This window comes from Zeugodacus cucurbitae, chromosome 3, assembly GCF_028554725.1.
Source record: "Zeugodacus cucurbitae isolate PBARC_wt_2022May chromosome 3, idZeuCucr1.2, whole genome shotgun sequence".
Classification (NCBI taxonomy): Eukaryota; Metazoa; Arthropoda; class Insecta; order Diptera; family Tephritidae; genus Zeugodacus; species Zeugodacus cucurbitae.
Genome location: NC_071668.1, coordinates 25,769,994 through 25,784,095, shown reverse-complemented (window position 1 = coordinate 25,784,095; position 14,102 = coordinate 25,769,994). Strand labels below are relative to the sequence as shown.

Below are 14,102 nucleotides of genomic sequence, written 5' to 3'. Positions count from 1 at the left end.
GTAATAGTGCGAGCATACTCGGGGAACAGGCGACTGCAGGCGACTGTGATAAAGCGATGCAAAACTGGGAAACCTGCTACGATTGCTGATAAGCCGGTAAATGGCGAACGCAATGCATTTGATACGAAGGGGCGTGGGTACCTGCTGTGTATACGAACTCTGTGTGTGGGTAGTGCTAAAGGAAGGAGCGCACAAGAAATATGAGTGGAAGCAAGGTTGTTATGACTTATATGGTTGTAATATAGAATATGTTTATTAAGTTAAAAATCATTTGAAAATATAATATATTAATGAAGCACACCCACTATCCCCCGCATCCTCCTCTGCATAAGCGTTTGTCATTAGCGTTTTTTGGCAAGATCTGACATTCAGCTATTCTCTACTTCTTTTCAATTACAACATGCTTTTCACTATGCTATTTCACAGCCCCTCACTACCTTACAACACCAACAATAACTCTTCCAACTCTTTTCGCTGCTTACCTTTTCTTCTACACATCGGCGCTTACGGTCACCAACTTTGCTGAGTCACATTTTTGCCGTTATGTGTGCGCCTTTTAATCATTACCCTTTCCACCAGCATTTGCCAGGGGTGCATGCACACCAACGCCAATACATAAATCGCTTTGGCATGTCGTACACCGCCACCGCCTCCTCCGCACCAGCAGCAATGCCGCCGCCGCCGCGTAGTACTCCATTTGCAATCTTTTTGCTTATCGCTGCACGCCTGATTGATGGCCATAGATAAGCGTTTGCGCCATTCGCTCACTCATTCACTCGCTTGCGAACAACAACAACAACAACAAGAATAAAAACGACAGCATTTATATCTTCATACGCCCACACGCTCGCGTTTACGCCCGCCGAACATAATAGCTCTCTTCCTTAACCGGCTTCCCAATTTGTTGTTGTTGTTTTTATAGTACGATGTCGCTGAATTTCGGCTCTTTGTTTTCTTTGTGTTAGCGCGCGCTCGCATATCCTTTTACACCGCCTGGCTACTGCTCCTTACTACCACATAACGCCACTTCCGTCACTCGCCCCCTCATCTGGTGTGTCTACTCGCTAACATGCAACGTGCCCCGCCCGTCTATGCGCCATTGTACGGTCCCATTAGCGCGGGTGTTATCAGCTCTTCGTCGTGCTGCTGATTCCTTTTTCTGGCTGGCTCTGCGCTTGTGCATTTTTGTTGGTGTTGCCATCGCCATCTCCAATGTCGCAGTCGAATGGGTGAGTGAGCGGTTGCGATAAGAACGTAAAATATAAAATATAGTGCGCGCTCTGAGGAATGTCCTTTTTGTGTGTGTTTTGTTGTATTTTTTCCCCAATGCCATTGCTTACGTCTCTCCTCGGCTGCTCGCCCTCTTGTTGCCGATGTTGTTATTTGTGGGTCTTTAGAGTGTGGCACGCCACAGTTCAGTACACTGTGAAAAATATTTACTTGTAAGTTTTTAACGAAAACCTTTCCTTTGCAGCGTTAATGTCATGTATAATGTCTAACTTTTTGCGGCCACTCATAATTTGGAATCTCTGTTATCAATCATAAGAACTATTTTTATTTACATATACTTTTTAACGAACGCTTTTGGAGTCCTTTTTTGAGGTATTTTAGGGAAAAAAACACGTCGTCTTAGTTTCTTAAAGCAGTTAGGTGAGAGTTTCATCACTATACCGAATATTACCGAAAATGATCCGTTACGTGTCAAAAAGCTTCAATATTGAGAACAATTTTTCGATTGTAGCAACATTCCAACTTTACGATACTGTAGGTGTTTGCTAAAACGAATTTTCTATTCAATAATAAGCCTAAGTCTGAGCGATTATCTCTTCATCGTTAAATTTCTTCTTTTAAACCGAAAAATGCTCTCATGCAATTTTCCCATCGTTTTTCACTGCTTTGTTTTACTGTAAACCGGTGGATTTTGAGCGTGCGCAATCCTCAAAATTTTCATGAATGCTAAGCCTTGGTAACTTTTGGTGTCATCTTTTAAGCCTTCATCTTCAGTGTTCATATGGTCTATACGAAATTTAGCAAACCACTTAAGATCTATTTTCCAAAAATTGAATTTTGAACGCTTTTATTTGAGTAAAATCCCCGGTGTTCCAATGAAAATGAATGACGAGTTCAATAGGCCAAAATATGAATTCCTATTTAATTTGAATTTTTTCAATAAGAATACTAAATATTTGTGCACTTATTCAATAAAGTATTTGTATAATCGTTAATATATTAAAAGCAAAATATATTTATTAATAATTAACTCCTTACTCTCGTTTTATTATTTACTCACACATTTTTCTCTTTTTAGGTTAGTGATTGGAGAGAGAATTTATGAAAAGGTTGAACGATATTGTAAGTAGTCGTGTAATTTCCTATTTTTATATTCATATATTTATCTTAATACCATTATTTGTCATCCTAACTTAACCAATATACCTATACCTATTGCCAGTGTTGACTGGCAGACCCCAGTCGATTGAGTGGATTATATTTTTATACTCTCGCAACAAAGTTGCTGAAGAGAGTATTATAGTTTTGTTCCCACAAAGAGTTAGATATGGAGTTATGTACATATAAATGCTCAACATGACGAGACGAGTTGATCCAGATGTCTGTCTGTCCGTCCGTACAAGCTGTAACTTGAGTAAAAATTGAGATATCTTGATGAAATTTTGAAGACGTATTTCTTGGCACCCTGCGGAAGTTGGTATTGAAATGGGAAAGGACGAAATCGGACCATTGCCACGCCTACAAAATGGCGAAAACCGAAACCTATACAGTGTCATAACTAAGCCATAAATAACGTTATGAAAATAAAATTTGGATCGCATTAGGGAGGGGCACATTTGGATGTAATTTTTTTTTTTTAAGTGGGCGTGATCACGCCACCAAATAGGTCTTTTGTATATATCTTGCAAACCAAATAAACTGTATAAACCAAACTTTCTGCAGTCGTTTCTTTTAGCCATTTCCTTATACAGTCCAAAAATGAAAGAAATCGGAAAATAACCACGCCCACCTCCCATACAAAGGTTATGTTGAAAATGACTAAAAGGGCGTTAACTCATTAACGAAAAACATCAGATATACTAAATTTTACAGAAAAAATGGCAGATGGAAACTGCACTCAGATATTTTACAAAATGGGTAATGGGCGTGTCGTCGCCCACTTATGGGTCAAAAACCATATCTCAGGAACTACTCTACTGATTTCAATGAAATTCGGTATATAACACTTTCTTGACACCCTGATGACACGCGTGGAATATGGGCGAAATCGGTTCACAACCACGCCTACTTCCCATATAACTCAATTTTGAATTCCATCTGATTCATTTGTTCACTTTATAATATATACATTAGGAACCAATGAAGATAGCGGAATAAAAGTTTACACAAATACTGTATTTGAGCTGTGACATCACTTGTGGAAAAATTGTCAAAATCGGACCATGACTTTTCAAGGTCACTGATATCGAACATGAACCACTCAGTGCCTTAGGGAAATTTTTCACCGAAAATATCGTTATAATAAGGTTTAACCATCGGGTTTAGCAATAGTATTTATATTAATTTGTCAACGCAACGAATTTATGTTCGAAAATGCAAGAGTCAAGATGAAGAACCCCCTTCAAGTATGATAAGCTCTTGCCTAATTGTTGTTCTACAAAAAGATTATCTTTTAAGCTATCTAGTATCCCAGTTTTATTAATCATTTAATTGCTTATTATCGAAATTTCTGTCCTCCCAGGTTATAAGTTACAACTATCTGAACCTGGTTTCATCAGCTGACGCGTCATGACGTGATATCAGATATGGTTTCAACACTCGTCAATTGTTTAATGTGCGTTATAGAATAAGCTTAATCTTGTATGGATATAGGAGGATCGTGGGATCTCCTGATAAAAAATATTTCACAGCGCATTAACAACTACATTTTGGTACAAATATTCGTTCTAGAGAATAATCAAATTTTACAAAAAAAAAATTTTTTACATTTTTGAGGTCATCTGATAGCAGCAATAATTTCATTGCTATCTCCACCCTTAAACCACCACATAGCCAGCCCGCTCAACAGGCACTGTAATGACTTATGACTCTAGCATTTATGCAACATCAAACACATTTATCTCTGCTCATTTCGGCCAGTGCATTGTTTACTCATATTTTATCGTTAGTCGCCTCGTTTTTGCTTACTATGAATTTTCTGCTTCTCCCTTTCGTAGCACAGCTGTTATTGTTGGTGTTGTTGTTGTGATTATACTTGCTGGTGTTTTATGCAACATCTTTTTTCAACCCACATCTTCGGTTAGCTGGTTGACTGGTTGGTTTGTTGGCGGCTTGGTTGATATCTTCAGCGCGCATACACACATCCAAATCGCTAAGGGAGGAGGTGAGTGGGTGGTCGTGAAGCATGTTGCACGTTGCAAGTATATATACATACATACATGCATGAATACAAAAGGTGCAGATAGACTGATGCAGAGCAACTAGCTGATATGGAATACACGCAGGAGCACACATGCAACCATATATACGTATATATGCAAGCACACACCCAAAAGCACCGTCACATTGCGAGCATTCCGCTTCGGCTTCTTCGCATTTTGTTGTCATTGCAATTCTCATTTATCATACGGCGAATGCATAAACATGATAAGGATTTATGGGCGCATAGAGTGGCATTGCATAGCTCAGTTGACGCCGCACCGCTCCTCTTGCTACTCCTACTGCTCTGGTTGCTCCTGTTGCTGGGCTCATACCACCTATATATAGCCTGCTTCTGCGCTTGCATGTCGTTCTTGTCAATTCCCAGGACTCAACTATCTATTTGTAAGCGCTCGCCTACCAACCCAACAATGCCGCCTCACTGCCTGACTGCTGGCTGATAGATTCCCACACAATATTGTCAACTCACTTTGTGGCTGCTCGACTGATAGTTTGTTGTTGTTGTTTTTGCATTGTCATTGTCATGATCAGGTTATGTTGCAGGCGAGCTGTGATAAGCGTCATAAGTCTGACAATGATAGACTCATTGCAATACGCTCCAATACACTAACAACTATGAGTGGAGTTGCCGCAAAATGTGCTTAAACATTTCCGAGAAGTTCACTGTTGACATTAATATCCTTAAGATTCTTACTATATGCTATATATACACTACACTAAACTTACAAAATTTAAAGTGTGCTGCAACACACAAAACCACAAAGTTGCTCCAAGTTCACCAAATCACTTCACTTTTTTCCACAATTCTCATAATGTGGCCATATTTATCCAATTTGTGAATGTGTCTATAAGTGTTGTTATCCTTTAACCTACTTACACCATCGACTACAGTCTTCGCCTGTGAATAGTGGTGGTTGAAAGCAGCAGCGTCGAGCATTCGCTTGTGATTCTTCCTTTCTCCCACATCCGCGCATAAACACTCATATGTGTGTGCTAAATGCCACAATAAATGGTTTTATTTGCCTGATAAGATCTTCGGTTGGTCAAAGGACGAAGGACATTTGCTGGACGCAAGTTCATGCGTTTCACAAATGTGTGTGCATATGTTTATGTTTGTACAACAAGATAAAATGTACAAACTGTTGTAAATTTACTTAAGAACGGAGTTACATTCATAGTTGTTGCTTCGTTCAAAGCAAGAAAGGACTAAATTAAAAATTAAAAATTTTCAGTTTCGGTAATCTTGAGTGTTTAAATATTTTTTATTGTCCATCAAATCCATATTGTAACAAACAATTACTCTTAACTTCAATGCAAAGAAGTCAAAACAAAAGATTCAGGTTTATGAGAAAATCTTTCTATATATAAGTCGGAATATAGATTACCTTGCAAGAGTTTATTAAAAAATATATATAATATATACACCAAATCGCAATTACTTCAATGCAAGAATGTCATAACTTAAAATGAAAAGATAAGCCAGTAGATTTATAGTAATCTCAATTATTACATAAAAGCCTTTTCGCACAGCCTAATTAACTTAATACATTAAGATTATAATTGAGAAACCAGTTTTTGCCTTTCGCACTGCCAACAACTCGATTAACCACCACCTGTTACATTTTTGTTTTTGCTTTTCATAAGAATTTGGTAAGTTTTCACAGCTGATTGATATTTTAATCACAACCAAATATATACAACCGCAGAATTGCATTACTGCTATTTTATCAATAAACACAGCCACATTTAAAGCGTGGAAAAACACGGGGAGCTGCATTCCATTTTCAATTCGATTTGTATTCGATTAAAAATTAATGTGGAAAAATTAGATTTTTTATATAGCGAATCAGCGTCAGTTAAGTGATCAATTAACTCCTGTGCGTAAAGGCTATAGTTGACTTTTCAAATTAGATCAATTGTCTACCAGTTTTCGTAGTCACAAAGTTAAATGAATGATTTGATTTTGTTGACAAGTTCTCTCATTTTATTTCGATATGCATAATTTACAAAAGAAATCGAAACTATTTTAATCTTTATCCAAACATATCATGTCAACATATAAATTATTCGAATCCCAGAAATTTGCTATGTATATTACAAACATGAGAAATGCATTTTTCCAGAACAATTATCCTTTGAGTTGTGTTGTTTTTGCTCAGAAGAAGTGATGCATACATTTGTATATGTTTATAGTCTACTCGGTCGACATGCAATTTTGAGGTTATTATTATGATGATTATATGATGGCACTTATATTTGGAAGCAACGTCATTTCCCTTTTGTTTTAGGGCAAATTCGTAGGATAATTTTGAAAACTGTTGCTTCGTTGATGTTTCTGTAGTCCTTTGAAGACTTTGGGCTTTAATAAGTGGAAAATGTGTATTATTATTATAATATACATCATAATATAATATATATCATTCTGAAATCATATAGGCGTATACACATACTTATATATCTACAAGAAAAATAGTAAATCGCAAAGAGCTGGGGCACTTTCGTCCATTCGAACAACATGACCCAGCCAGTGTAGCCGCTGTCTTTTTATTCGCTGGACTATGTCTCTGTCGTCGAACAACACATACAGCTCATCATTCCATCTTCTGCGGTATTCGCCGTTGCCAATGTTTAAGGGACCATAAATCTTCCGCAAAACCGTTCTCACGAAAACTCCTAGTGCCGTCTCATCGGATGTTGGCACCGTCCACGCTTCTGCACCATAAAGTAGGACGGGAATGATGAGGGACTTGTAGAGTTTAGTTTTTGTTCGTCGATAGAGGACCTTACTTTTCAATTGCCTACTCAGTCCATAGTACCACATGTTGGCAAGAGTGATCTGCGTTGGATTTCAAAGCCGACATTATTATTGGTGTTGATGCTGGTACCCAGGTATACGAAATTATCTACAATTTGACGTGGGAGCCAAGACGCGAATGCGCTGACTGTTTGTTTGATGACTGTATGATGATATTTCGACTTGTCCTTGTTCACCACCAGACCCATTCGCTTCGCTTTCTTACAAGGCGGGAAAAAGCAGAACTAACGGCGCGGGTGTTGTTTCCTATGATAACGATATCATCGGCGTACGCCAGTAGCTGTACATTCTTATAAAAAATTGTACCTTCTCTGTTTAGCTCTGCGGGTCGAACTATTTTTTTCAGCATCAGGTTAAAGAGTCACCTTGTCTGAAACCTCGTTTGGTATCGAACGGCTCGGAGAGGTCCTTCCCGATCCTGACGGAGCTTTTAGTGTTGCTCAACGTCAGCTTACACAGCCGTATTAGTCGACAAAGAGATGGTGTGTGTCAATACTTCTTCTATACGGAACTGTGATAAAACGAAAAATTCGTCGGAAAAAAATGTAAATTCAACAAACAGTGGAATAATAAGCTATTCAAGATAGTATATTGGCATACTATCCAAACTCTTCAGTCCTGAAGGAACTCGGAACATTCGGAACTGCCCAACAGTAACAAAGTAAAAAGAACGTCGACTCAGTACTGGAACGACAAGTATCGATTGAATGCTGGGAGGAAGTGGATGCGGTCATATTGTATTTAAATTTAAAATGACTTTACGACAATCAATATTTCATGGACCTCAAAATATGGATTAGTGACAACTGAAAGCATTAATTCGATTTTCAAAATTGCGCTAATAAGAAGTTTGGTAATACATTTCCCACAGGGGTTTTCTGCACTTACTCATATAACACGCATTCACGAATCTTTGTACGAACCGTTTCGGTATGCAGCGATTCACTTGTGTTTACAAATATTACTTTGTGACTTTATTACTTTACCATCGCTTGCCATTTTAAAATGCTTTTAGTCATATCTCTTCCTTGAGAGCGTCAGTCCACGAAAGCAGATATGAATAGGATATATGTTTGCTCTTATCAGTTGAGTAGTGATAAAACACACACAATTATCATAGCAATTAGCTCGGCGACATCTCGACGTCTCCACACAAGTTATCGTCACGTCGCTGCTCGTTGCTCGTTGCTAAAGTGGAAAATGTGGAGAGAAAAAATGAAAACATCCGAAATGAGTTGAAGTGTCTTTTATCAACAACAAAAGAAATATTTCGTATTCAAATTCGATAACAAAGCGAAAGCCAGGCAAAACACGTAAAAGGCAAAAGTGCACTTAAATGAACAATAGTGTGGCGCCGCCAAAAGACAGTCAAGCCGCGTCAGCCGAGTCAAGCGGGCTCAGCGCAGGTAAGCGCGGCGCTGCCGCTCAGATAAGTACTTACTTGTTGTTACCGCATGAGGGTAGGAAGCGCGCGTGAGTGACGGAAGGAGATATGTAGCTATGCGCACCGGAACGAGCGGAGGAAGGGACACGGGAGTCAATGATCGCTGAAACGGTTTATGGCATATTTACATGCATATTTAGGTAAAAATATGTGGATAAAATCTTAAACCGGACACATTATATTCTTGATGCAGTTGTATTACGCGCCAAATTGAAATATCTGAAGGCAGTGCAAAATGATTTGAAGGCATTCTTGAAGTGGTGAAGCACTCATATACGAAAATATCTGTAAATGAAAAGCAAAATCGAGGTGTTTTTAATATAAGAAATAAATAACAATAACCCGTTGCTAAGAAAATATGCTTATTTAAGATTACTTAATTCCGCCAAGTATGTCTGTCCGTCCGTATGTAGGTTGCGATAATTTTGTAAGTCATAAAACTAAACGAGTTAGATATAGGGTTATATATATCAAAATGATCAGGATGACGAGACGAGTCAACATCCGAATGTCTGTCTGTCCGTCCGTCCGTCCATGCAACGGATAACTTGAGTAAAAATTGAGATATCTTGATGAAACTTGGAACACACGTTCCTTGGGACCGTGAGAGGGTTGCTTTCGAAAATGGGCAAAATCGGACCACTGCCACGCCCACAAAATGACGAAAACCGAAAACACATAAGGTGTCATAACTAAGCCATAAATAAAGTTATGAAAGTAATATTTGGAATAGAGGATCGCACTTGGAAGGGGCATATTTGGATGTAATTTTTTTGGGAAAGTGGGCGTGGCCCCGCCCCAAATCGGTTATTTGTGTATAACTCGCAAACCAATAAAGCTATATAAACCAAGCTTTCTGCAGTCAGTTCTCTTACGTACCCCACCACACACCATGAAAATAGTTGAAATCGGATAATAACCACGCCCACCTCCCATACAAAGGTTAGGTTGAAACTTACTAAAAGTTTGTTAACTCAGTAACGAAAAACTCCAGAAACACTAAATTTCACATAAGAAATTGCAGATAGAAGCTGCACTCAGATTTTTTTACAAAATGGAAAGTGGGCGTGGCATCGCCCACTTATGGGTCAAAAACCATATCTCAGGAACTACTCGACCGATTTCAATGAAACTTGGTTTGTAATAGTTTTCTTACATCCCAATGATATGTTGTGAAAAACGGTCAAATCGCTTCACAACCACGCCAACTTCCTATATACCAGAACTTTGAAGACGATCTGAATCGTTAACTTTACAGTATATAAAGGAAGCACTAGTGAAGATATCGATGCAGAACTTTGCACAAATACTACCTTTATAGTGTGGAAGCCCCATTCTAAAAACCGCCGAAATCGGACCATAGGTTTTCAAGGCCCCATGTATCGAACATGAGGACCTCGGTGCTTCCAACCTAATATTAGGGTTCCCAACTTTCGATGGACTTTATACAATATATATGATGAATAAGTGGGTCAAATTGTGTATTATATAATATAAATAAAGTTAAATAAATAAATTGCGAGAGTATAAAATGTTCGGTTACCGCCGAACTTAGCCTTTCCTTTCTTGTTATATTAGTTATCGTCACAGAATAGTAATATGTATTTTTATACTCTCGCAACAAAAGTTGCTAAGAGAGTATTATTGTTTTGTTCACATAACGGTTGTTTGTAACACCCAAAACTAAAGAGTTAGATATAGGGTTATTTATACCAAACTGATCAGGGCGACGAGGCGAGGCGAATGTCTGTTTGTCCGTCTATGAAAGCTGTAACTTGAGTAAAAATTAAGATATCTTGATGAAACTTGTAACACATGTTTTTTGAAAACGGGCAAAATCGGACAACTACCACGCCCACAAAATGGCGAAACCCGAAAACACATAAATTGTCATAATTAAGCCATAAATAACATATTGGATGTAATTTTTTTGGGGAAGTGAGCGTGGCCCCGCCTCCAAAAGCGGTTATTTGTATATATCTCGCAAACCAATGAGGCTATATAAACCAAGCTTTCTGCAGTCAGTTCTCTTACGTACCCCACCACACACCATGAAAATAGTTGAAATCGGATAATAACCACGACCACCTTCCATACAAATGTTAGGTTGAAAATTACTAAAAATTAATCACTAACGAAAAACGTTAGAAAGACTAAATTTTACAGAAGAAATTGTAGAAGGAAGCTGTACTCAGATTTTTTTTACTAAATGGAAAATGGGCGTGGTATTTATAATATATGTATATATTAGGAACCATTCACTATGGCATCTTTTGTGAAAAAATTGTCGAAATCGGTCTATAACTTTTCAAAGCCCCGGATATCGAATGTGAAGAACTCAGTGTCCCATGGAAATTTTTCACCGAAAATTTCGGTAAATCTCTCAGGTATCTTAATTTAATTTAGAGGAAATATTTTTCTTCTAATAGTGTGTCTCTGTACCAGATATGGTTAAAATCGGGTCATAACTTCCCCTAGCTCTCATATGCCGACTATTAAGATATTATAAGAAAAATATTAAAAGAAAAAGATTCCCTCTGAATTTAAATATTTGAGAGATTTACTAATATTTTTGGTGAAAAATTACTCTTAGGCACTGAGTTCTTTATGTTCGATATCAGGGACCTTGAAAAGTTATGGTCCAATTTTGACAATTTTTTCACAATCGATGTCACAGTAAATGGTTCCTAATATATACATACATTATAAAGTGAAGGAATCAGATGGAATTCAAAATTGAGTTCCATCCGTGTTATCAGGGTGTCATGAAAATATTATGTACTGAATTTCATTGAAATTGGTCGAATAGTTTAAGAGATATAGATATTTTTCCATTTTTTTAATTGAAGTGCAGATTTTTTCTGAATTTTGTAAAATTAGTTGGTTAACGCACTTTTACTAATTTTCAACATAACCTTTCTATGGGAGGTAGGTGTTGTGACCATCCGATTTAACATATTTTCATGGTGTGTGATGGAGTACTAAAAGGAAATGTGACTAGTAAGTTTGGTTTATATAGCTTAAGTAGTTTGTGAGATATATATAAAAACCTATTTGGGGGCGGGCCAATGGGCCAATTACGCCCCATATGCAATACCAACCTCCTTAGGGTGCCCAGGAATATGTGTACCAAATATCATCAAGACATCTCATTCATATCTCATACACTCAAGTTATCGCTTACACGGACAGAAAAAAGTGAAGCAAATTCTGTTGTCCACAGAAAGGAACTTGTTTGACTTTATACTTATTTTGATCCAAATAAATCGTAAAGGACCTAACTCAGTAAAAATGTAAATATAATAGAATTAAAGAATGATCACCCTGCATTACAGTATAACAAAACAGTTCCTTAATTTACTAAGGTATTGATTAAGCAATTGCGTACTCCAACTAGTTTAAATAATGTCGGTATATGTGATATTGGCGTGGTTATAGCCAGATTTAATGTTTATTGTTCAGACGATATACTATGATAACTTGAAATTATATGTGATTTTTTCATTTCTACTGATTGACATGTCGTATATTGTTTCTAAAATACTTAAATTATTTAAATATCAGGGATGTCAATTTCCGGCATCATCGTTCCACATTTCATGCATCCGATTGGCAGAAGTGTCACTATCTAAATTCATTTAGAAAATAAGATTTACTCTCCAACTTTTTGAACAGGTCAGAGTAGAGTTATTTATAGAACGAAGACTACAAATATACATACACGTTCACATGTAACAGTATCCAAGCCGGATATGCAACGAAGGCAGTCGAAACAACAAGACAAGTCTACCGACAGGATAACAGGATATGCAGAAAAATCATAAAAGCCGATACATTGACAGAGATATCGATACAGCACAACTCAACAGCGCAACGACTGCAGCCGACTTGACAACGGCAACGGTGTCGCCGCAAACTGGTAAATGCACATTTATTGTCGCTCTACTTTTCGCATTCCCTTTACCGCTTGCCACTTGCCAGGCGGCGAATGTCAATGAACAAATCAGCAGCGCAAAAATGACAAGCGATGAAACAATAATGGGTAATTGCCAAGGACCTTCGCTTCATTTTTTTATTAATTTTACTTATTTTCTGGCTTGTCGTCAGTAACGGTAACATGCCGACGTGGCGACAAGGTGTTAAAGATGACGACAGTAATATTGCTGTTGGTTGTTATTGTTGTTGTTGGAAATGACAACATTTATATGAATGGCAGTGAGGCAAGAGCTAGCGAATGACATATTGTGCATACGCTGAGAGAAATATATATGTATATATCTTTAAGAGTGTTGGTGTGTTTGTGTGGCCCGTTAACATTTGCAATCAGCACGACATTTGCGCCGACGACAACGCTAATGACAGCGCTGACTGTGCCGTTGATGTGCGAGTCGTTCGCTTTGTTGTTGTTGGACTTATTTGGCTGGTGCTCCTGCGAAGACAGATATAAACGCGTGGCTGACTGACTTGTCTGTCATCTTAATCGGCTGATGGCTGATGAGTCTGGCGTTTATCGTCAACTGGTGACTGCTGCCACGGCAGCTACTGGCTTGTGTGTTGCCTTTGGATGTTCGTATGTATGTATGTGCAAGTATCCTTTGGTGGGAATATGTACATATGTATGTGACTTTCCGTTATAATATATCTATATAATATATATGTATTACATGTCATTCACTACTTTCAACAACAACAACAACTTCAACTTGCCATCATTGTCAGCAATTGCAACTATAACTGAGCAGCATTGTTGTGGTTTTTTTTGTTGTTGTCAATGCACTACGTGTTGCTGAATCGTCTATCGTCTTAGAAGAAACCACCTAATTTAGTTATCATTCAGTATAACGTTGATATTTACATTTTTTGTTGTTGTTGCAATGTTGCTGACACCAACTCGGTTACTTGCAATATGATACAAGTATTTGACGCGGTTGAGTTCTTTTGCTGCCATTGTATGCGACTTTTTCCTCAGCACCCGCATGCACATATATACAGACATACACACATACAATCAACTGTAGAGCAAAAGTACCAACAAACATAAGTTTGTAGTCAAAATCATCATATATTTAGCTGCCAGTATGTTTTTTCAGTCATCATTTTGACTGATCATACGGATAAGAATATACCGCTAAGTGCGCAAGTAAGCAATTGAATCGAGCAAGCGTGTAAGTGTGGGGGTCGCTGGTTCATGCTGGTTCGACTTGAGGGCTGCAAAAAGGTGACGTTCCCACTGAGTCACACACACAAACACACTGACGCCAATCGCACACACTTGCCACTTGCCACTTGCTGCCCAAGCACTCGTTCTTGCCTTATCGCGACCGGAAAGGCAGCAGCCATAAAAGGAAGGTGCAATAAAACTTTTTTTACTACTTAAAATGCATACGCTTATGT

At 38.0% G+C, this 14,102-nt stretch overlaps 1 protein-coding gene across 2 annotated transcripts in view; it reads left to right on the top strand.

Annotated features, from left to right (window-relative positions):
• Positions 1-14,102, top strand: part of LOC105214748 (zinc finger protein ush) — a 185,630-nt gene that overhangs the window by 105,986 nt on the left and 65,542 nt on the right. The window contains exon 2 of one of the 2 annotated variants that reach the window (XM_054226352.1): positions 2,309-2,352. The exons of the other annotated variant lie outside the window; for it this stretch is intronic. The gene's annotated coding sequence lies outside the window, so the exon portion shown is untranslated. The remainder of the gene's footprint in view (positions 1-2,308; positions 2,353-14,102) is intronic. 2 annotated transcript variants of the gene reach the window in all.